Source organism: Diceros bicornis, chromosome X, assembly GCF_020826845.1.
Source record: "Diceros bicornis minor isolate mBicDic1 chromosome X, mDicBic1.mat.cur, whole genome shotgun sequence".
In the NCBI taxonomy this organism is placed as follows: domain Eukaryota; kingdom Metazoa; phylum Chordata; class Mammalia; order Perissodactyla; family Rhinocerotidae; genus Diceros; species Diceros bicornis.
In genome coordinates this window covers 73144894-73166761 of record NC_080781.1, presented here as the reverse complement: position 1 = coordinate 73166761, position 21868 = coordinate 73144894, and the positions used below count along the sequence as shown (strand labels likewise).

At 37.7% G+C, this 21868-nt stretch overlaps 1 long non-coding RNA gene across 1 annotated transcript in view; it reads left to right on the top strand.

Moving 5' to 3' along the window:
* The first annotated feature begins 12243 nt into the window (after positions 1-12243).
* Positions 12244-21868, top strand: part of LOC131401183 (uncharacterized) — a 163836-nt gene continuing 154211 nt past the window's right edge. The window contains exon 1 of the long non-coding RNA XR_009217582.1: positions 12244-12474. This is a non-coding gene — a long non-coding RNA (uncharacterized LOC131401183). The remainder of the gene's footprint in view (positions 12475-21868) is intronic.

Below are 21868 nucleotides of genomic sequence, written 5' to 3'. Positions count from 1 at the left end.
TCAGAGGGGAAGGGGGTGTGGTGTGGGTGAAAGGGGTAAAGGGACACGTATGTGTAGTGATGGACAATAAGTAGACTAATTTGAACGACCACAATGATGTATACTCATAAAATGATATACAAGAATGTACACCTGAATTTTCACAATGTTATAAACCACTATTATCTAAATAAAGTTACTGGGAAAAAAGAAATGGAATACCTAAAACAGAACTAAAAGGTAATTGTCAAGCTGTAAAATACAATATAAAATAAAAAATTCACTAGATAGACTCAATAGTAGATTGGAGAGGACAAAGAAATAATCAGTGAATTTGAAGATAAATCAGTAGAAACTATCCTGTCTGAACAACTGCGATGGGAGATGTATAGCTGATGTATTAAATTAGAATATGAAGATTATGACCTGCTGAATGAGGAGGCACAAGCCACCTACATGGGGTTGGCAGGAAGCTCCCTCAGCATCCAAGCTTCCACTGTGGGGAAGTGAAAACCCCAGGGTCATTTTGATTGAAGGTGCAGTTTCAATACACTCACACAAAGAAGTAAAGTCACAAAATTTATTACTTAGAGGTCTTAGAAATGGTGGGGGCAGGGGGTACAATGAGCCAGGGGAAAGGTAGCCCTCCATCCCAGTTTATGAGCAAGCAGGAGATAAAAAGCAGGATAGCAAGCAGCTATTACGTATAAGGTGGTTAGGGCAGAGGTTACCAACTTTTCATGGGCTTATTTCTAAGTGGTTATTTTAAAAGATGCCACAGGAGAAACAAAGCAGGATCTTTGGATGGGAATCCTAAGCTCACGTCCTTATCTAAATGTCCAGACTCGGTGTGAGCAAGATTGTTATACTTTAAAATGCCTAGGCAGCAACTCAAAATAGCTGTTTGCTCATCACAAAAACAAAAAGAATAAATTGAAAAAAATGAGCAGACTCAGGGATCTGTGGGATAATATTAAAAAAAATCTAATATTCATATCATTGAAATACCAGAAGGAGAGGAAAAAGAAGATGAGGCTGAATCAAACATCTGAAAATTAAAGACAAATTACAAATCTTGATAGACGCTAGAGAAAATAACGTTTTTACTTATAAGGGAAATTACTTTTAATGACAGTGTATTTCTCATCTAAAATCTTGGAAGCCAGAAGGAAGTGGCATTACATATTTCAAATGTTGAAAGAAAATACCTGTCAACCCTGAATTTTATATCCAGCCAAAATATTCTTCAGAAATGAGGAAAAATTGAGACATTCTCAGACTTAAAAAAATTAAGAATTTGCCACCAGCTGATTTACCTTTAAAGAATGGCTAAAGGGGTGACATCAGCATCATAACAGCATAAGATATCCCTCCTTTTGTCCCAACAACAAAAATTTCGCTTTGATCCACAGATAAAAGTGCCTTTGAGGGAACTGTGGGATCCAGCAGTACCGAGGGACCCAGAAGGAGTCTTGCCCACCTGTACATTGGGTAATTAGGCAGACATGAAATCATACTAAGTATCTTTTCCAACCACAATGACATAAAAGTAGAAATCAATAATAAGAGGAAAGCTGGAAAATTTACAAATATGTGGCAATTAATCAATGCACTCCTTAACAACCAACTGGTCAAAGAAAAAGTCAAAAGGGAAATCAAAAAATGTCTTGAAACAAGTGACAATGGAAACAAAACAACCAAAATCAATGGAAGCTGCAAAAGCAGTTCTAAGAGGGAGTTTTATAGTAATAAATGCCTACATTAAGAAAAAAATATTACAAATAAACAACCTAATTTTACACCTCAAGGAACTAGAAAAAGAAGAACTAAACCCAAAGTCAGCAGAAGGAAGGAAATAACAAAGATCAGAAAAGAAATAAATGAAATAGAGATCAAAAAACAATAGAAAAGATCAATGAATATAAGAGCTGGCTTTTTGAAAAGATAAAATACACAAACCTTTGGCTAGACTAAGAAAGAAAAGACAAATAAAATGAGAAATGAAACAGGAGACGTTACAACTGATACCACAGAAATACAAAGGTTTATAAGAGACTACTCCAAACAGTTGCATGCCAGCAAATAGGATAATCTAGAAGAAATGAATAAATTCCTAGAAACATAAAATCTACCCAGGTGAAATCAGGAAGAAATAGAAAATCTGAACAGAAAAATAAAGAGTAAGGAGATTGAGTTAGTAACCAAAAACCTCCCAACAAAGGAAAGCCCAGGACTAGTTGGTTTCTTTGGTGAATTCTACCAAACATTTGAAGAATAATTAATGCTCATCCTTCTCAAACTCTTCCAAAAAGTAGAAGAAGAGAGAACACTCTCAAACTCATTTTATGAGAACAGCATTACTCTGATCCCAAAGCCAGATAAGGACACTACAAGAAAAGAAACCTACAGAAAAATATCCCTGACGAATATCGATGCAAAAATTCTCAAAAAAATACTAGAAAATCTAATTCAAGAGTACATTAAAAGTATACGATATGATCAAGTGGGATTTATCCCCGGGATGCAAGGATGGTTCAACATACACAGATCAATCAATGCCATACACTACATTAAAAGAATGAATGATAAAAACACATGAACACCTCAATAGATGCAGAAAAAGCCTTTGACAAATTCAACATTTTTCACCATAGAAACTCTCAACAAATTGGCTATAGAAGGAATGTACCTCAACATAATAAAGGCCATATATAATAAGCTCACAGTCATCACTTTAGTTAATGGAGAAAAGGTGAAAGTTTTTTCTCTAAGATCAAGAACAAGACAAGAATGTCCACTCTCACCACTCCTATTCACCATACTATTGAAAGTCCTAGGCAGAGCAATAAGAAAAAGAAATAAAAAGCATCTAAATCAGAAAGGAGGAAGTAAAATTGTCATTGTTTGCAGATGATATAATCTTACACATAGAAAATCCTAAAACCTCCACAAAAACACTGTTAGAACTAATCCAAAAATTCAGGAAAGTTGCAGGATGCAATATCAACATACATAAATCAGTTGCATTTCTAAACACTAACAACAAAATATCTGAAAAAGATAATCTCATTCACAATAGCATCAAAAAAAAAAATAAAATTCTTAGGAGTACATTTAACCAATGATGTAAAAGATATGTACTAAAAACTACAAGACTTTGTTGAAAGAAACTCAAGAAGACACAAAAAAACGGAAAGACATACTGTTTTCATGGATTGGAAGAATTTATATTGTTAAAATTGTGCATAATACCCAAAGTCATCTATAGATACAATCCAATTCATATTAAAATTCCAATGGCATTTTTCACAGATATAGAAAAAAACATCCTAAGATATGTATGGAACCACAAAAAACCCTGAATAGCCAAAGCAATCATGAAAGAACTAGACTGGAGTCCTCACACTTCCTGATTTCAAACAAAGTTATAGTAATCAAAACATTATGGTATTGTCATAAAAATAGACATATAGACCAGTGGAACAGAATTGAAAGCCCAGAAATTAACTCTTTTCTATATGGTCAACTTATATTTGAAAAAGGAGCCAAGAATATTCAATGGAGAAAAGATAGTCTATTCAATTAATGGTGCTGGGAAAACTGGATAACCACACGCAGAAAAGTAAAATTGGACCTCTATCTTACCACACTCCCGAAAACTAATTCAAAATAGATTAAATACTTTTAAACACAAGACCTGAAATTGTAAAAATTCTAGAAGAAAAGAAGAAAAAAACTCCTTGCATTAGTCTTGGCAACAATTTTTTGGATATGACACCAAAAGCACAAGCAACAAAAGCAAAAATTAATGTGGGACTACATCAAAGTAAAATGCTTCTCCACAACAAAAGAAACAATCAACAAATTGAAAAGGCAACCTATGGAATGGGAAAAAATATTTGCACATTATATATCTGGTAAGGGGTAATATCCAGAATATATAAAGAACTCATGCAACTCAACTACAAAACAAACACTTTGATTAGATAATAACCAGAGAAACTGATTAGACATTTTCCAAAGAAGACATACAAATGACCAAAAGGTACATGAAAAGGTGCATGACATCAATAATCATCAGGGAAATGCAAATTAAAACCACAATAAGATATCATCTTCCACCTGTTAGAATGGCTGTCATAAAAAAGGAGAAATAACAAGTAGTGATGATGTGGATAAAAGGGAGCTCTTGTTCACGCTTAGTGGGATTGTAAATTGGTATGGCCACTATACAAAACAATATGGAGGTACCTCAAAAAATGAAATCTAAAACTACCATATGACCTAGCAAGCTCTCTTTTGGGTGTATATCCAAAGAAAATGAAATCAGGATCTCAGAGATATCTGCACTCCTATATTTATTGTAGCATTATTCACAATTGGCGAGGTATAGAAATAACCTTAGTGTCCTTCAAAAGATGAATGGATAAATAAGATGAGGTATATATATAAAATGGAATATTATTCAGTCATGAGAAAGAATGAAATCCTACCATTTGCCATAACACTAATGGACCTTGAGGGCATTATGCTAAGCAAAATAAGTTAGAGAAAGACAAACATGCTATGCTATCACTCATATTTTGAATCTGAAAAAGCTAAGCTCATATAAACATAGAGTAGAATGGTTGTTACCAGAGGCAGAGCATTGAGGGAATTGTGGAGATGTTGGTCAAAGGGAACAAATTACCAGTTATAAGACAAATAAGTTCTTGGAGTCTAATTTACATTATAATGAGATTATAGTTAATAGTAACTGTATCATATACTTGAAAGTTGCTAGATCTTCAGTATACTCACCACAAAAAAGAAATGATATGATGTGATAGAGGCATTAGTTAATGCTCCAGTTGTAATTATTTTGCAATATATATGAGTATCAAATAAACACATTGTACACCTGAAACTTACACAGTGTTATACGTCAATTATATCTCAATAAAGCTAAAAAAAAAGAACGGCTAAAAGAATTTCTCTAAACAGAAAGGATATAAGGGTGTAACAGGATAAGACTTCAGGAAGGAAGAAAGAACAATGGGATGGGTAAAACATAAATATATTATCTTTTTAATAAGTTTTTAAAATTATGTTTAAAAGTTGAAAGAAAAATTATAGCTTGATTCAATGTGGTGTTCATTGTATGTAGAGGGAATTCTTAACATATTAATATATAAAACATAGGGAATGTCAAGATACCCAAATGGAATCGACATTTCTACACTTCACTAAAAGTGGTAAAATATCAAATCTAGTAGTCTATGATATGTTACATACGTATACTGTAACACTTAAGAGCAATCACAAAAAGTATGGAAAACGATACATTCAAAAATACTATAGGAAAGTCAGAATGGAGTTCCAATTCCAGTTCAAGATGGTGATATAGGAAGAGCCTGAACTCAGGCTAAGAGAAACTGACTTGGATAAGGCAAATGAAAGCTCTAAAGAAGTCCCTACAGGTGAGTGTCACTTATATGATATGAATCACAGGGCATCACAAACATCTCCATGGGTCTACACATTCTTCTTGAAATAGCACTGTTGTCTACTCTTTTGGCTTAGGTACTACCAGTGTAAATTTCTAATTATTATTTGGAGTGGGCATTTTATTATCTTCTTATTGTCTAAGGACATTTTGGTATTATTATCGAAACCATCATTTCCTTTTTCCTAGTTTGGCACTGAGGGAATTGGGCAGGGCAGAAGTGCACATAGGAGACAGTGCTGGGAAAGTCAAGTCTGGGTGTGGGGCACTTGTATGGTAAGAAAACACTGGGCTCTTGTTGGTGGAGGGAGAATGGAGTAGAGGGAAGAGAAGTGAAAGAGAGGAGAGAATGAATGGGAGAAAGTAGTACAAAAAAGTGGCCTTGTACTACTTCCTCTGGACTGACATTCTGGCTCCTAGTGGATTGAACCTAATGGTATTGTTTCTGATAGCTCAATCTCCTCCATAAGCTGGATAGAACACTGAATCAGGTGAAAGAATTTCTCCCAGTCTGTCTCTTTTGGTTCATCCACTGAAAGGCAGGAATACCCAGAGCCTGCTGCGATTAGAGCCAGGAGGAAAAAGTCCTCACATACAAAATTTGCTAAAGCCCAGGCAGGGGAAAATTAGAGCACCAAATCATGGCCCAGCAGAATATGATTTGGGTGAAGGGGACACAGGAAAGGAATTTAAAGTGGAGGTCCTTACATTGTGAGGTTAGAGTGAATCTATGGATATTAAAAATTAAGTTGCTCTCTGATATTCTCTTCTGGCACTTTCTTTTTTTTTTTTAATTTTTTGTTTATTGCAGTAACATTGGTTTACAACATAGTAAAAATTTAAGGTGTACATCACTACACCTCCACTTCTGCACAGATTACACCATGTTCACCACCAAAACACCAACTACAACCCATCACCACATACATGTACCGAACCATGCCCTTCACCCCCCTACTTCCCCCTCCCCCCCGGCAACCACCAATCCAATCTCTGTCCCTATCTGTTTGTTTATTGTTGTTATTATCTACTACTTAATGAAGGAAATCATACGGTATATGACATTCTCCCTCTGACTTATTTCACTTTGCATTATACCCTCAATGTCCATCCATGTTGTCACAAATGGCTGGATTTCATCGTTTCTTATGGCTGGTTAGTATTCCGTTGTGTATATATACCACATCTTCTTTACCCATTAGTCCCTTGATGGGCACTTAGGTTGCTTCCAAGTCTTCGCTATTGTGAATAACACTGCAATGAACACAGGGGTGCGTGTACCTTTATAAATTGGTGTTGTAAGGCCTTTGGATAAATACCCAGCAGTGGAATACCTGCTAGTAGTAGCAGGTACTACCTGCTAGTAGTTCTCTCCTTGATTTTTTGAGGAATCTCCATACTGTTTTCCATAGTGGCTGCACCAGTTTGCACTCCCACCAGCAGTGTATGAGAGTTCCCTTCTCTCCACATCCTCTCCAACACATGTTGTTTCCTGTCTTGTTAATTATAGGCATTCTGACGGGCGTGAGGTGATATCTCATTGTAGTTTTGATTTGCATTTCCCTGATAGTTAGTGATTTTGAACATCTTTTCATGGGTCTGTTGGCAATCTGTATATCTTCTTTGGAGAAGTGTCTGTTCAGGTCTTTTGCCCATTTTTTAATTGGGTTGGTAGTTTTTTTGTTGTTGAGATGCATCAGTTCTTTATATATTTTGGAGGTGAACCCCTTATCAGATGTATGGTTTGCAAATATCTTCTCCCAATTGTTAGGCTGTCTTTTCGTTTTGTTGATGGTTTCCTTTGCTGTGCAGAAAATTTTTAGTTTGATGTAGTCCCATTTGTTTATTTTTTTTATTGTTTCTCTTGCCCGGTCAGACATGGTGTTTGAAGAGAAGTTGCTAAGACCGATATCAAAGAGCGTACTGCCTATGTTTTCTTCTAGAAGTTTGACAGTTTCAGGTCTTACATTCAAGTCTTTAATCCATTTGGAGTTAATTTTTGTGTATGGGGTAAGGTAAGGGTCTACTTTCATTTTTTTGCATGTGGCTATCTAGTTTTCCCAACACCATTTGTTGAAGAGACTTTCTTTTCCCCATTGTATGTTCTTGGCTCCTTTGTCAAAGATTAGCTGTCCATAGATGTGTGGGTTTATTTCTGGGCTTTCGATTCTATTCCATTGATCTGTGTGTCTGTTTTTGTGCCAGTACCATGCTGTTTTGGTTACAATAGCTTTGTAGTATATTTTGAAATCAGGGAGTGTGATACCTCCAGCTTTGTTCTTTTTTCTCAGGATTCCTTTAGCTATTCGGGGTCTCTTGTTGTTCCATAATTCTTAGGATTCTTTGTTCTATTTCTGTGAAAAATGTTGTTGGAACTTTGATAGGGATTGCATTGCATGTATAGATGGCTTTAGCAAGTATGGACATCTTAACTATGTTAATTCTTCCAATCCAAGAGAACGGAATATCTTTCCATTTCTTTGTGTCTTCTTCAATTTCTTTCAGCAATGTTTTATAGTTTTCGGTGTACAGATCTTTCACCTCTTTGGTTAAGTTTATTCCTAGGTATTTTATTCTTTTTGTTGCAATTGTAAATGGGATGGTATTCTTCATTTCTCTTTCTGCTACTTCGTTGTTATTGTACAGAAATGCAACTGATTTTTGTATGTTGATTTTGTATCCTGCAACTTTACCATATTCGTTTATTACTTCTAAAAGTTTTCTGGTGGATTCTTTAGGGTTTTCTATATATAAAATCATGTCATCTGCAAATAGTGACAGTTTCACGTCTTCCTTTCCAATTTGGATCCCTTTTATTTCTTTCTCTTGCCTGATTGCTCTGGCTAGGACTTCAAGTACTATGTTAAATAGGAGTGGTGAGAGTGGGCATCCTTGTCTGGTTCCTGTTCTTAGAGGGATAGCTTTCAGTTTTTCACCATTGAGGATGATATTAGCTGTGGGTTTCTCATATATGGTCTTTATTATGTTGAGGTACTTTCCTTCTATACCCATAATATTCAGAGTTTTTATCATAAATGGATGCTGTATGTTGTCAAATGCTTTCTCTGCATCTATTGAGATGATCATGTGATTTTTATTCTTCATTTTATTAATGTGGTGTATTACGTTGATTGATTTGCGAATGTTAACCATCCCTGCATCCCTGGAATAAATCCCACTTGATCATGGTGTATAATCTTTTTAACGTATTGTTGTATGCGATTTGCTAGTATTTTGTTGAGGATTTTTGCATCGATGTTCAAAAGTGATATTGGCCTGTAATTTTCTTTTTTTGTATTGTCATTGTCTGGTTTTGGTATCAGGGTAATGTCAGCTTCGTAGAATGAGTTAGGGAGCTTCCCCCCCTCCTCAATTTTTTGGAAGATTTTGAGAAGGATAGTTATTAAGTCTTCTTTGAATGTTTGGTAAAATTCACCAGGAAAGCCATCTGGTCCTGGACTTTTATTTTTGAAGAGATTTGTGATTACTGTTTCGATCTGCTTACTGGTGATTGGTCTATACAAATTCTCTACTTCTTCTTGATCCAGTTTTGGAAGGTTGTATGATTCTAAGAATTTATCCATTTCTTCCAGATTGTCGAATTGGTTGGCATATAGCTTTTCATAGTATTCTCTTATAATCTTTTGTATTTCTGAGGTGTCTGTTGTAAGCTCTCCTCTTTCATTTCTGATTTTACTTACTTGTGCCTTCTCTCTTTTTTTCTTGATGAGTCTAGCTAAAGGTTTGTCAATTTTGTTGATCTTTTCAAAGAACCATCTCTTGGTTTTATTAATTTTTTCTATTTTTTTTTTGGTCTCTATTTGATTTATTTCTGCTCTGATTTTTATTATTTCCCTTCTTCTACTGATTTTGGGGTTTGTTTTTTCTTCTTTTTCCAGTTCCTTTAGGTGCATTGTTAGATTGTTTATTTGAGATTTTTCTTGTTTGTTGAGATAGGCCTGTATTAGTATAAACTTCCCTCTTAGATCCGCTTTTGCTGTATCCCATAAATTCTGGCATGTAGTATTTTCATTTTCATTTGTCTCCAGGTATTTTTTGATTTCTTCTTTCATTTCTTCATTAAATCAGTCGTTGTGTGGTAGCATTTTCTTTAATCTCCACGTATTTGTGGTTTTTCTGATTTTCTTCCTATAGTTGATTTCTAGTTTCATACCGTTGTGGTCAGAAAAGATGCTTGGTATTATTTCAATCTTCTTAAATTTATGGAGACTAGTTTTGTGGCCTAATATGTGATCAATCCTGGAGAATGTTCCATGTGCATTTGAAAAGAATGTGTATTATTCGGTTTTCGATGGAATGCTCTGTATATATCTACTAGGTCCATCTGTTCTAGTGTGTCATTTAAGGACAATGTTTTCTTATTGATCTTCTGTTTGAATGATCTATCCGTTGGTGTAAGTGGAGTGTTCAAGTCCCCTACTATTATTGTGTTACTGTCTATTTCTGTTTTTATGTCTGTTACTAAATTATTTATATATTTAGGTGCACCTACATTGGGTGCGTAGATATTTACAAGTGTTATATCCTCTTGTTGGATTGTTCCCTTGATCATTATGTAATACCCTTCTTTGTCACTTTTTGTTTTAAAGTCTATTTTGTCTGATATGAGTACTGCTACCCCAGCTTTCTTTTCATTGCCATTTGCGTGCAGTATCTTTTCCATCCCTTCACTTTCAATTTGTGAGTGTCTTTAGGTCTGAAGTGTGTCTCTTGTATGCAGCATATATATGGGTCTTGTTTTTTTATCCAGTCAGCCACCCTATGCCTTTTAATTGAGCATTTAGTCCATTGACATTTAAAGTAGCTATTGATAAGTATGTACTTACTGCCATTTTTTAACTTTTTTTTTCTCAGTGTTTTAGTTGTCCTTCTCTGTTCCTTTCTTCTTCTATACAGAAGTGAAGGTCACTTTAGTTTGATCTCTGTCTGAAAGCTGTACTCTTTAACTCCCCTCAACTCTCCTTTTATGATTTTGATATATTATCTAACTTTTTTGGGCATTTGTATCCATTACGTTCTTATCATAGAAATAGATAATTTTTCCTATTTGTGGTCTTTTCTTTTCCCCTTAAATCAGTCCCTTTAACATTTCTTGTAGCACTGGTTTTTTGGTGAGAAACTCTTTTAATTTTTGGTTGTCTGGGAAATTTTTGATCTCTCCTTCCACTTTGAATGATAACCTTGCTGGGTAGAGTATTCTTGGCTGTAAGTTTTTTCCTTTTAGCACTTTAAATATATCGTGCCATTCTCTTCTAGCCTGTAAGGTTTCTGCTGAGAAGTCAGCTGATAGCCTTATGGGGTTTCCTTTGTATGTAACTTGTCTTTCTCTTGCGGCTTTTAGGATTCTCTCTTTATATTTAATTCTGGACATTTTGATTATGATGTGTCTTGGTGTGGGCCTCTTTGGGTTTATCTTGTTTGGGGCTCTCTGTGATTCCTGTACCTGGATGCCTGTTTCCTTCCTTAGGTTAGGGAAGTTTTAATCTATTATTTCTTGAAATAGATTCTCTGACCCCTTGTCTCGCTCTACTCCTTCCGGGACACCTATAACACGGATGTTAGTGTACTTGATGTTGTCCCAGAGGTCCCTTAGACTCTCCTCACTCTTTGTAATTCTTTTCTCTTTTACCTGTTCACCTTGGGTAATTTCTTCTAGTCTTTTGTCCAGCTCACAGATCCGTTCTTCTGTATCCTCTACTCTGCTTTTGAGTCCCTCTAATGAATTTTTCATTTTCAGTATTGTATCCTTCATTTCTGATTGGTTCTTTTTTATATCTTCCATTTCTTTGTTGACATTCTCACTGAGTTCATCTATTCTTCTCCCCAGATCAGTGAGCATCCTTAACACTCTTAGTTTGAACTCTCTGTCGGGTAGGTTGCGCATTTCTGTTTCACTTAGTTCTTTTTCTGGGGTTTTGTCCTGTTCCCTTACTCTGAATGTATTCTTTTGCCTCCTCATTTTGCCTCTTTCCCTGTGCTTGTGTCTACGTATTAGGTAGGTCAGCTACGTCTCCTGTTCTTGGATAGGTGACCTTATGTAAGTGATGCCTTAGGAAGCTTCCAGTGTGCTTCCCTCAGTTCTGAATGTTCCGGGGTGGCCCCTATGTGGGCTACGTGTGTCCTTCTGTTGTGGCCTGTTTGCTCTCCCTTTAGGCGCCCAGGGAGGCTGAGTTATGCTCCTGGCCAGCTGTTGTAATGCTCCGCTGCTTGTAGTTGTCGTGGGCCCTTCAGTCTCTTTATCAGGTGTGGGGAGCCCCAGCACAGTTGGCTGCAAGTTCTAATACCACATTTGTGTTTCAGTATTTCTTTTAAGTGAGTAGGCCCCCAGCGTGGCAGGTTGTGAGGCTCAGGGCCTTACAGTTGCTGTAAGCCTCTAGCCTATTAGGTCTCTTGTTGGCTTTCTGAGGATTGCAGCTGTGTGGGGCTGGCCTCAGGCACAGGAGCACCCAATTGTTTCAGTCTTTGGCAGGTGGGGCAAACCCCCTATGTGGGTCTTTGAGAAGCACAAGTCTTCTGCAGCTGACAATCCCTGCCGCCCACAGGTCCACAAACAGAGTCAACACAGTCCTGCCCCGTGTGCACACCCCGACCTCCCAAAGCGGACCCAGTCTCTCCACGGTGGGAGCCCCACCCACTCCGCCACCACCCCACACTCTCCACCGGCTCCTTGTGGACACCCTGCCCCACTAAAGTAGGCTCAGTTGCCAGGCTGCAGAGAATCCAGTCACCAATCTATGCAGGCCCACAATTTGCCTGAGCGCTTGTTGTTGGGTGGGGCCAGTCTCTAGGGTGGGCTGTCTGCCCTGGCTGAGCTGGATTAAATCGGTGCTCTAGCGGGTGAGGCAGACCCTGGGCTAGCAGGCCTCAGGGAGAACTCCAATGGTGTCTGTGTCAGCACGCCCACACCAGGCCTCAACAATGGCCGCCGCCAATGTCCCAGTCCCTGGAGAGGTCTCACCCCTCACCGAGATGCACTCAGGGCCTATTATGTTAGTCTCTTTTCACTACAGCACTGTGCACCTTTCTTTTTGGTGATTTTAGGTTGCTTTCTGAAATGTGTGAGTTTGTGTGTGGGCCCTTTAAGAGCCGGTTTTAGTTTCTTTGTGAACCGGGTTTTCTGGGGGTATTCCCCAATGTTTTAGTAGCAGGCACAGTCAGATATTATGCCACTCGTCTCGATCATGCTGGGTCCACAAAATGCCCACAGCCGGGGTGCTCCCTGGCTCAGGGCCCTGCGCCTCCAGGGAGGCTGTTTACCTGTGCGCTGCTCCCGGGCGGCCGTGAAGCTGGCGGCTTGTGAAGGCGGTGTTTTTCCTCTCCAGAAGGGAGTTTCTTCCTCTTCTACTTCAGTTAGGATTGTCCGTTGTTGCAGGAGTTCCTCTTATCCACTTTTCAGTTCTGTCTCAGGGGTAATTTTTCCACGAGTAGTTGTAAATTGGCTATGTCCACGGGAGGAGGTGAGTTCTGAGTCTGCTTATGCCGCCACCTTGACTTCTCTCCTCTTCTGGCGCTTTCTACTCTTATTTTCTAATCCTAGGTGCAAAATCTAGTTACAGGTATGAAGCCCACTTTAGGACCTGTTCTACCATGGCTCAAAGGCACACAAAATGATCTGTACTAAATATAGATAAATGCCTATCTGGTATTAAGATTTAGTGGTGAATGGAGAGCAGCTTATGGTGGGATATTGGGGAGAATATTCTAGGGCATACCGGTATAAATGCTCACAAATAAGAGAACACAAGATCCTTCATGAAAAATTGTGGTCATCAGATGACACTGGGGCTTCTGGGAAAGAGATGGTTTACAATACAGGGTGACAAAACAGACTGGAGAAAATCAATTTTTACTTGATTCTGTATTATTTCCATAGTTGCAAGTAGCCTCAGAGAGAGGTTAGCGTTCTGCTTTCAAACTACTTATTGGAAATTTAGTGTTTCCAAGATTAATCACATTTTTTTTTGAACTATATGAGGAATTTATCTGCAAGAAAGTTTATACAATCTTCTGAGTCTGCTATGTCAAATGAAGTGTGATAAGGTATAGGAGAACCTCTCATGATCTAATTCAGTTTATTGCAGATATGCTTAATTAGATTGTGGATGTAGAATACTATCATGGTCTGTAGATATTATTATTAACTGCTATTTGTAATGAATAATTGTATATTGTAATACTTTCAGCTTGAGCTCAGAGCAGTAAAGGGTAGTAAGTCTTTAACTAAGATATCAACATTCTTCTCCATTTACTTAGATATGAACAGCAAGTTAAAATGATTGTCCTGTACCCCTCTCTTTACAGGGCCTCTTGCTGTTGGTTGCTGGGCAGTGTGATTCAAAAAAACAGTCAGAGGAGAGATGAAGAGATAGGATGTGGCATCGAACAGTTCTTGAGGTTCATATACCATCCAGTAATTTTCCACTCTGGGTCATAGACTTAGAGATTCCTGTTTAGTTGGCCAGGAGTGGAACAGGGGCATTAGTCTTTTTCTTTTTTTTTTTTAAGTTGTTCAGATGGTTCAAATGTGCAGCCAGGGTTGAGAACTACTGAACTATATATAGTCAGCTTCTAAATTACTTCTCTAGAGAAGAATGCTCCTCTCCTGCTTTTGCATACATACCAGTCAGGATAAAAGTTGTCCTTTTATTAACATACCCAGCCCCTGCTGATCCTTTCTATCATTCCACATTCAGCTCTTAGGCAATTTTGCCTTAATGCAGGAGGGATGTAAGGTATTCCAACTCAACAACATTTACTGCTGATCTGGCACAGATGTTGTGCCCTGGTTCTGCTATCTGTATCCTTGCATAGTTCTCTCTGCTGTACTTAGTCTTCTACTCAGGACCTCTAAGCCTGGGCCTACCATATTCTTGTCAGTCTCCTTTGTCAGGGGTCCTGCTGACATTTTGCCGATTACTACAACTGTCTGACCAGATCTCTAAATATTGTGAGCTTCGGCAATAGGTCAGTACGTTCTACCCATCAGCCCAGGGAACATGTTGGACTTTACTGATGTTGACTGCTATGCTTCATTAACACTTGTTAGCTGTTGAAATTCTGACTACATTAAATTGGCTGGACCATATTTCTACCGGTATCTGCCCCAAAGCAGTCTGAGGGTCTATTTCCTGGTCTTGGCTCCTACCAGCTTTCTTCTCCATAAACAGGAACATAGATGGGATGTTAAAACATTATGAGTTCACTTAGGATCATTAGCCTCACTTAAAGTGCAAATGTACCTTAGAAAACGTGATCAGTTATCTTTACATTTGTATGAATTATTTTCATCAAATCTCTCACTCTTAACTCAATCTAATTCAACACATTTTCCAATATTGGCTTCCTTTGTGCAAGCATGGCCATGCTGTAGTTCCTCTTATATGAGGACCTAGAAATTTAATGGGGGTAGGGAAGGTTGGGATGATAAACAATGAAATAGAATGCTAGTTTTTGAGAATGGATGAAAGCAAAACAAAAAGGCAGTTGAAAGGAGATGGATCAAAGTCAATCCTCTTTTTGCATTTTGGTTGCAGTCCAGGCTTTCCTCTGCCCATGCTGTGGGGTTCCACTGATGATTGTTGGTCAAGACAAGTCTATTCATGTTGTCCACATAAGCCAATGTTATCTAGGGGAGGAAGCATCCATATTCACATGTGTGGGGTCTTGAATTATCTCCTTTAGCTTGGCATTACACAAATAAATGTGGTCTGGGAAATCTATTGGAAAGTGGCTTAACTTTGACAGACAATAAGTTAGTTTCCACCAGGTTGAAGGAAAAGTAGTGCTGTTTCATGCTCTATTCAAGGCACTGTCAGAAGGCTTCTGGCTGGTCAGACCAAGCCAGTTCTTGGGACTTGGCTTTAAGAGGAATATGACAAACTGGAGCAGAGTAACCAGGCTAAAGAAGAGAATCCAAAGTTGTCAAATGAGTTGGTTATACTTTTTCTTAAAAAGAGAAGTCCATTTTTTCTCTTTACATCTCGAGGAGAAGGCAGGACTACCACATATAGCATGGAGGGAAATATGGGGTGGTATATTTTGATTCAAAGTTTTTCAATATTGGTTAAGATCACAGGCTTTGGAATCAACTGCTTGAGTTTGAATCCTGTTACTAACAACATAACTTTGGGCCATTTACTTAAAGTTCAATTTTTGTCATCTGTAAAATGAAGAATAATTGTAATATATACTTTCTGGTGTTATTGTGTGGCTTATGGAAGGCAATGTATGTGAAACATCTAATAGTATTTGCACAAAGAAAACATTCAATGAATGTTAGTGGTTATGATGGTCATGATGATGTAGAGACTGGGGATCATTTGGCAGTAAAACTTGAGATGACAGTGTGCACTAGGTGCAGAGGTTTGTATTAGATAACATCTGAGCGCTCTTCTGACTGCATGATTTTGTTATCATTCTTTGAAATGCTTATTCCTTTATTGGAGGCACCCAAATAAAGCCAATCCCTACTCCTCACTCCCCATGCTGGTCTGTGGGGAATCTGCACTGAGGAAGTCTAATTTCTTTTGCCTATTCACATACCTAGAGCATTCTGCAACTGGGCATGCTGAGTGCCTCTCCCAAACAGTTGAGAGACCACTGGGCAAGTTCACATCTATGTAATAGGTAGCAATTATTTAGTCAAGTGGATAGGCATACATTTACTACAGAAAACCTGATGGATGCATGTAAGAAGTAGCTGGAAGAGGTCAGTTTAGGCCATGTACTTTTGGGGTGACCAGATAGACTTATCTTACTAAAATGGCACCAGGATTTGCTTTTTTAGCTCTGAACCCAGCTGTCAAAGTTTGATTCTTGTCTAAAACCAATCAACAAAGACTCTTCCTCTTGGAAGAGATGTGTTTTGTGCCAGTCTCAGCCTATCGATAGTGATGTTATCAGCTAGAAACGCCTGGGGGTACTCACCTGGGCCCAAGGTGAACTCCCACAGGCATTTCCCCTTTTGGAGCCAATATCATGGCTGGACTGGCTCTTGTGGTTCTTATGATTGTGAAATACACCTCAGCAACAACCATCAGGGAACTTTGGAAAAAAACAAGGTTTATTACTCACCAGTCCTAGAGGGTACATGGCATGCCTGGGGCCACACAGTGAGGTCATGGGTAGAGATAGAGACAAAGAGAATGTGGGCCTGGGGTTCTGCTTTTATTGGGGTTAAGGGTTAGGTGCCTAGCTTTTTGTGGATTTGAAACCAGCAAAGAGTTAGCCATTGATGATTAAACAGCTAGTAACTATGGGTGATCAGAATTGGCCCCCACCTCCACTAACTAACCAAAGGAGTTTGGCATGGGAGGCCTGCCCCCAGAACAAGCCATCACCATAGACATCTCCAGTGTCTGGGTGGGTCTATGCTAAGCCCATTCTTAGTTCTGGTTACCCTTTATGAGTGACATTTACATTTGTAAAGAAAATCTCCACCTGTAAAGGTATCTTCTTCCCTGTACCAGGAAGAAGGGGGGGGTGGCCTTACCTAGAAACTTACCAGAACAGAAGATGCGGACTTAAATCTGCATGATAAACTTACCCATTGTTAACTGTGTTGTTTAGATAATATGCTATCTGACTCCTACTAGGTTCCTATAGGTAACATTCCCCTAGAGTCGGGGTCATCATGGTAATGGGTGTTTGAACTATTTTTTCAGGAACTGAAAAAAGTGGAAGTAAGGTAAACCACTATCAGGCCTGGTCCTAAAACATCCCATATGTGATTTTTTTTCCAGCTTTACTGAGATATACTTGACATATAACATTGTGTAAGTTTAAGGTGTACAACATGATGATTTGACACACGTATATATTGCGAAATGATTGCCACAATAAGGTTAGTTAACACAGCCATCACCTTACATAGTTACCATATTTTTTGTGGTGAGAACTTTTAAGATACTCTGTTAGTAACTTCAAGTATACAATACAGTATTATTAACTATAGTCACCACGCTGTACATTAGATCACCAAAACTTATTCATCTTATAACTGGAAATTTGTACCCTTTGACCACCTTCACCCATTTCCCCCAACCTCCTGGACCTGGCAAGCAGTAATCTACTCTCTATTTCTATGAGTTCAGTTTTTTTCTTAGATTCCACAGATAAGTGAGATCACACAATATTTGTTTTTGTTTAACTTATTTCACTTAGAATAATGCCAACAAGGTCCATTCATGTTGTCATAAATGGCAGGATTTTCTTCTTTCTCTTGGCTGAATAATATTTCATTGTATATATGCATATATATCACATCTTCTTTATCCATTCATCCGTCAACAGACACTTAGGTTGTCTTGGCTATTGTAAATAATGCTGCAGTGAACACGGGGGTGCAGAAATCTCTTTGGGATAGTGATTTCATTTCATTCAAATATATACACAGAGGGGGGATTACTGGGCCATAAAGTAGTTCTATTTTTAATTTTTGGAGAAACCTCCATACTATTTTCCACAGTGGCTGTACCAATTTACATTCTCACTAACAGTGCACAAGGGTTCTTGATTACTGATTCAATCTTCCTATTTGTTATTGGTCTACTCAGACTTTATTTTTTTTCATGATTCAGTCTTGGTAGGTTGTACATTTCTAGGAATTTATCCATTTCTATAGGTTGTTAAATTTGTTGGCATATAACTGTTCATAGTAGTCTTTGTGTGTGTGTGTGTGTGTGTGTGTGTGTGTGTGTGTGTGAGGAAGATCAGCCCTGAGCTAACATCCATGCCAATCTTCCTCTTTTTGCTGAGGAAGACTGGCCTTAAGCTAACATCTATTGTCAATCCTCCTCCTTTTGTTTCCCTTTTTCTCCCCAAAGCACCAGTAGATAGTTGTATGTCATAGTTGCACATCCTTCTAGTTGCTGTATGTGGGATGCTGCCTCAACATGGCCTGACAAGCAGTGCATTGGTGCGCGCCCGGGATCCGAACCCAGGCCACCAGTAGTGGAGCGCATGCACTCAACCGCTAAGCCACGGGGCCAGCCCCCATAGTAGTCTTTTATGATACTTTGTATTTGTGTGATATCAGTTGTAATGTCACTTCTTTCATTTCTAATTTCATTTATTTGAGTCCTCCCTCTTTTTTTCTTGGTTAGTCTAGCTAAAAGTTTGTCAATTTTTTTTCTTTTCAAAGAACCAATTCTTAGTTTTTAAAAAAAAATTGTATTGTTTTCCTATTCTCTATTTCATCTATTTGTGCTCTAATCTTTATTATTTCCTTCCTTCTGGTAACTTTGGGCTTAGTTTGTTATTTTTTTCTAGTTCCTTGAGGTGTAAATTGAGGTTATTTATTTGAGATCTTTCCTTTTTTTAAATATTAATATTTATTGCTATAAAATTGTCTCTTGGCACTGCTTTTGCTGTATCCCATAAGTTTTGGTATATTCTGTTTCCATTTTCATTTTTCTGAAGATATTTTTTGATTTTTCATTTGATTTTTTCTTTGATCCATTGGTTAAGTAGATTTTTGTTTAATTTCCACATATTTTAAAATTTTTCAGCTTTTCTCCTGTTATTGATTTCTAGCTTCATATCATTGTGATCAGAAAAAATACTTGATATAATTTTTATCTTCTTGAATTTGTTGAGACTTGTTTTGTGGCCTTACATATGATCTATCTTAGAAAATATTCCATGTGCACTGGAGAAGAATGTATATTCTGTTGTTTTTGGATAGAATTTTCTGTACATGTCTGTTAGGTCCATTTTACTATAGTGTTATTTAAGTCTGCTGTTACCTTATTGATTCCCTGTCTAGATGATCCCTCCATCATTGAGAGTGGGGTATTAAAGTACCCAATTATTATTGTATTGCTGTTTATTTATCATTTTAGTTCTGTTAGTATCTCCCTTATATATTTAGGTGTTCTAATATTGGGTGCAAAAATATCATACAAATATAGCAATATTTACCATTGTCATATTGTTTTGGTTAATTAACCTTTTTATCATTATATAATAACATTCTTTGCCTCTTATGACCATTTTTAGCTTAAAGACAATTTTGTCTGGCATAAGTATAGCTATGCCTACTTTCTTTTCTTTGTTATTTGCTTGGAATATCTTTTTCCCTCCCTTTACTCTCTATGTGTCCTTAAAGTTAAAGTGAGTTTCTTGCAGGCAGCATATCATTGGATCTTGTTTTTGCGTCCATTTAGCCCTTATATGTCTTTTAATTGGAGAATTTGATCCTTGTAATTTGAAATAATTATTGATAAGCAAGGACTTACTATTGACATTTTGTTAGTTGTTTTCTGACTATTTCTTAGATCCTTTGTGCTTTGCTTGCTCTGTTGCTATCTTCCGCTGTGATTTGATAAATTTTTGTGGTGGTATGTTTTGACTCCTCTGTCATAATCTTTTATGTGTCTTCTACAGATTTTTCTTTTGTTTTTACCATGTGGCTTACATAAAATATCTTATAATTAAAGTATCTTATATTAAACTGATGACAACTTCAGTAGCATACAAAAACTTTATACTTTTACTTCTCCCATTTCACATTTTAGGATATTGGTGTTAGAATTTACATCTTTTGTATATTGTGTATCCAATAAAAATTATTATAGTTACAGTTTTTTAATATGTTTTATAAGTTTTAAAATAGATTTGTAAGTGATTTATGTGCCACCATTACAATATTAGAGAATCTGACTTTGATTATATTGACCTTTACCAATCTTTTGCACATTCATATGTTTTTACAATGTTAATTAGCATTCTTTCATTTCATCTTGTATAGCACCCTTTAGCCTTTCTTGTAAAGCAGGTTTAATGGTAATAAACTCCAATAGTTTTTGGTTATTTGGTAAAGTCTTTGGTTGACAGTTTTTTTTCTTTCCATAGTTTGAATATATTATTCCACTCTCTCCTACCCTGCAAAGTTTTTGTTGAAATATATGCTGACAGTCTTATGGGGACTCCCTTGTATGTGATGAATTGCTTTTCTCTTGTTGCTTTTAAAATTCTCTGTCTTTGATTTTTGAAAATTTAATTATAACTTGTCTTGGTGTAGCTTTTTTTTGGCTTCAACCTATTTGAGGTCCTTTTAGTCTCATGAATCTCCATGTCCATTTCTCTCCCCAGGCTTGGGTAGTTTTCATATATTATTTCTTTAAATAAACTTTCTGTCCCTTTCTCTTTCTCTTCTCTTTCTAGGATCCCCATAAGGTGTATATTGTTTCTTTTTATGATGTCCCATAAGTCCAGTAGGCTTTCTTCACAGTTTTTTATTCTCTTTTCTTCTTGCTCCTCTGACTGAATAATTTCAAATGATCTATCTTTGATTTCACTGATTCTTCCTTCTGCTTCATCAAATCTGCTTTTGAAGCTCTTTATTGAATTCTTCCATTTAGTCATTGTATGCTTCAGCTATAGGATTTGTTTGGTTTCTTTAATGGTTTCTATTTCTTTGTTGAATTTGTCATGTATTGTTTTCCTAATTTCATTTGCTTGTCTGTTTGTGTGTTCTTTTCATTTACTGAAATTCTTTAAGAGGATTATTCTGAATTCTTATCAGAAAGTTCAGAGATCTCCATTTATTAAGGTTAGTTATTGGACTTTTATCTAGTTTCCTTTGGTGGCATCATATTTCCTGATTCTTCATTATCCTTGTATCCTTGCTTTGTTATATGCCCATTTTAGTAAGTCGTCTCCTCTTCTTGACCTTACAGGTTCATTTCAAAAGGGAAAGTACTTAATCAATCAGCTGTTTAGGATACTGAACTGGTCATCTTGTAGCATCTGTGGATAAGTGGGGTTTGCTATTGGAGTCTAGTTGGCCAAGGTTGCTGACCATGTTCTGAGGTCTGGGCGTTCTTCTGCCTGAGCTTCAAGGTAGGGTGGTCCTGCTGGCTTGGCTCCACACTCATGCAGGGCCCCTGGATGGACTCCTGGTCTACCAGGGCTGCTGGCTCTGTTCCATGGTCAGGTGTGGCCACTAGCTAGGTTCTGGTGTCACCTCTGGTCAAGTGGGTTCACAGGCTGTATTCTCCGACAGGGCAGTGCCACTGGTTGTATTCTTTGATTGAGCAATGTTGAATGATATGCTCCACAATTGCTCCTAATCAAATGGGGCCTTGGGCTGTGCTCACTGACTGGTTGGTGCTGTTGGCTGTGTTCTATTTTGAGGCAGGGCCATAGGCTGGGCCCTGAAGTTAGGCAGGGCTACAGGATGGGCTACATAATCAGGGAGGCCATTGTCTGAGCTCTGTTGTGGAGGGGGTCACTGCTTGGGCTCTGTGGTCAGGTGAGGTCTCCAGCTGTACTCTACATTTGGGTGGGGCTGGAGGCTGTGCTCTGTGATTGTGGAAGGTCACTGTCTGGGCTCACTGGTCAGGTGAGGCTTCAAGCTATACTCTACAAATGGATGGGGTC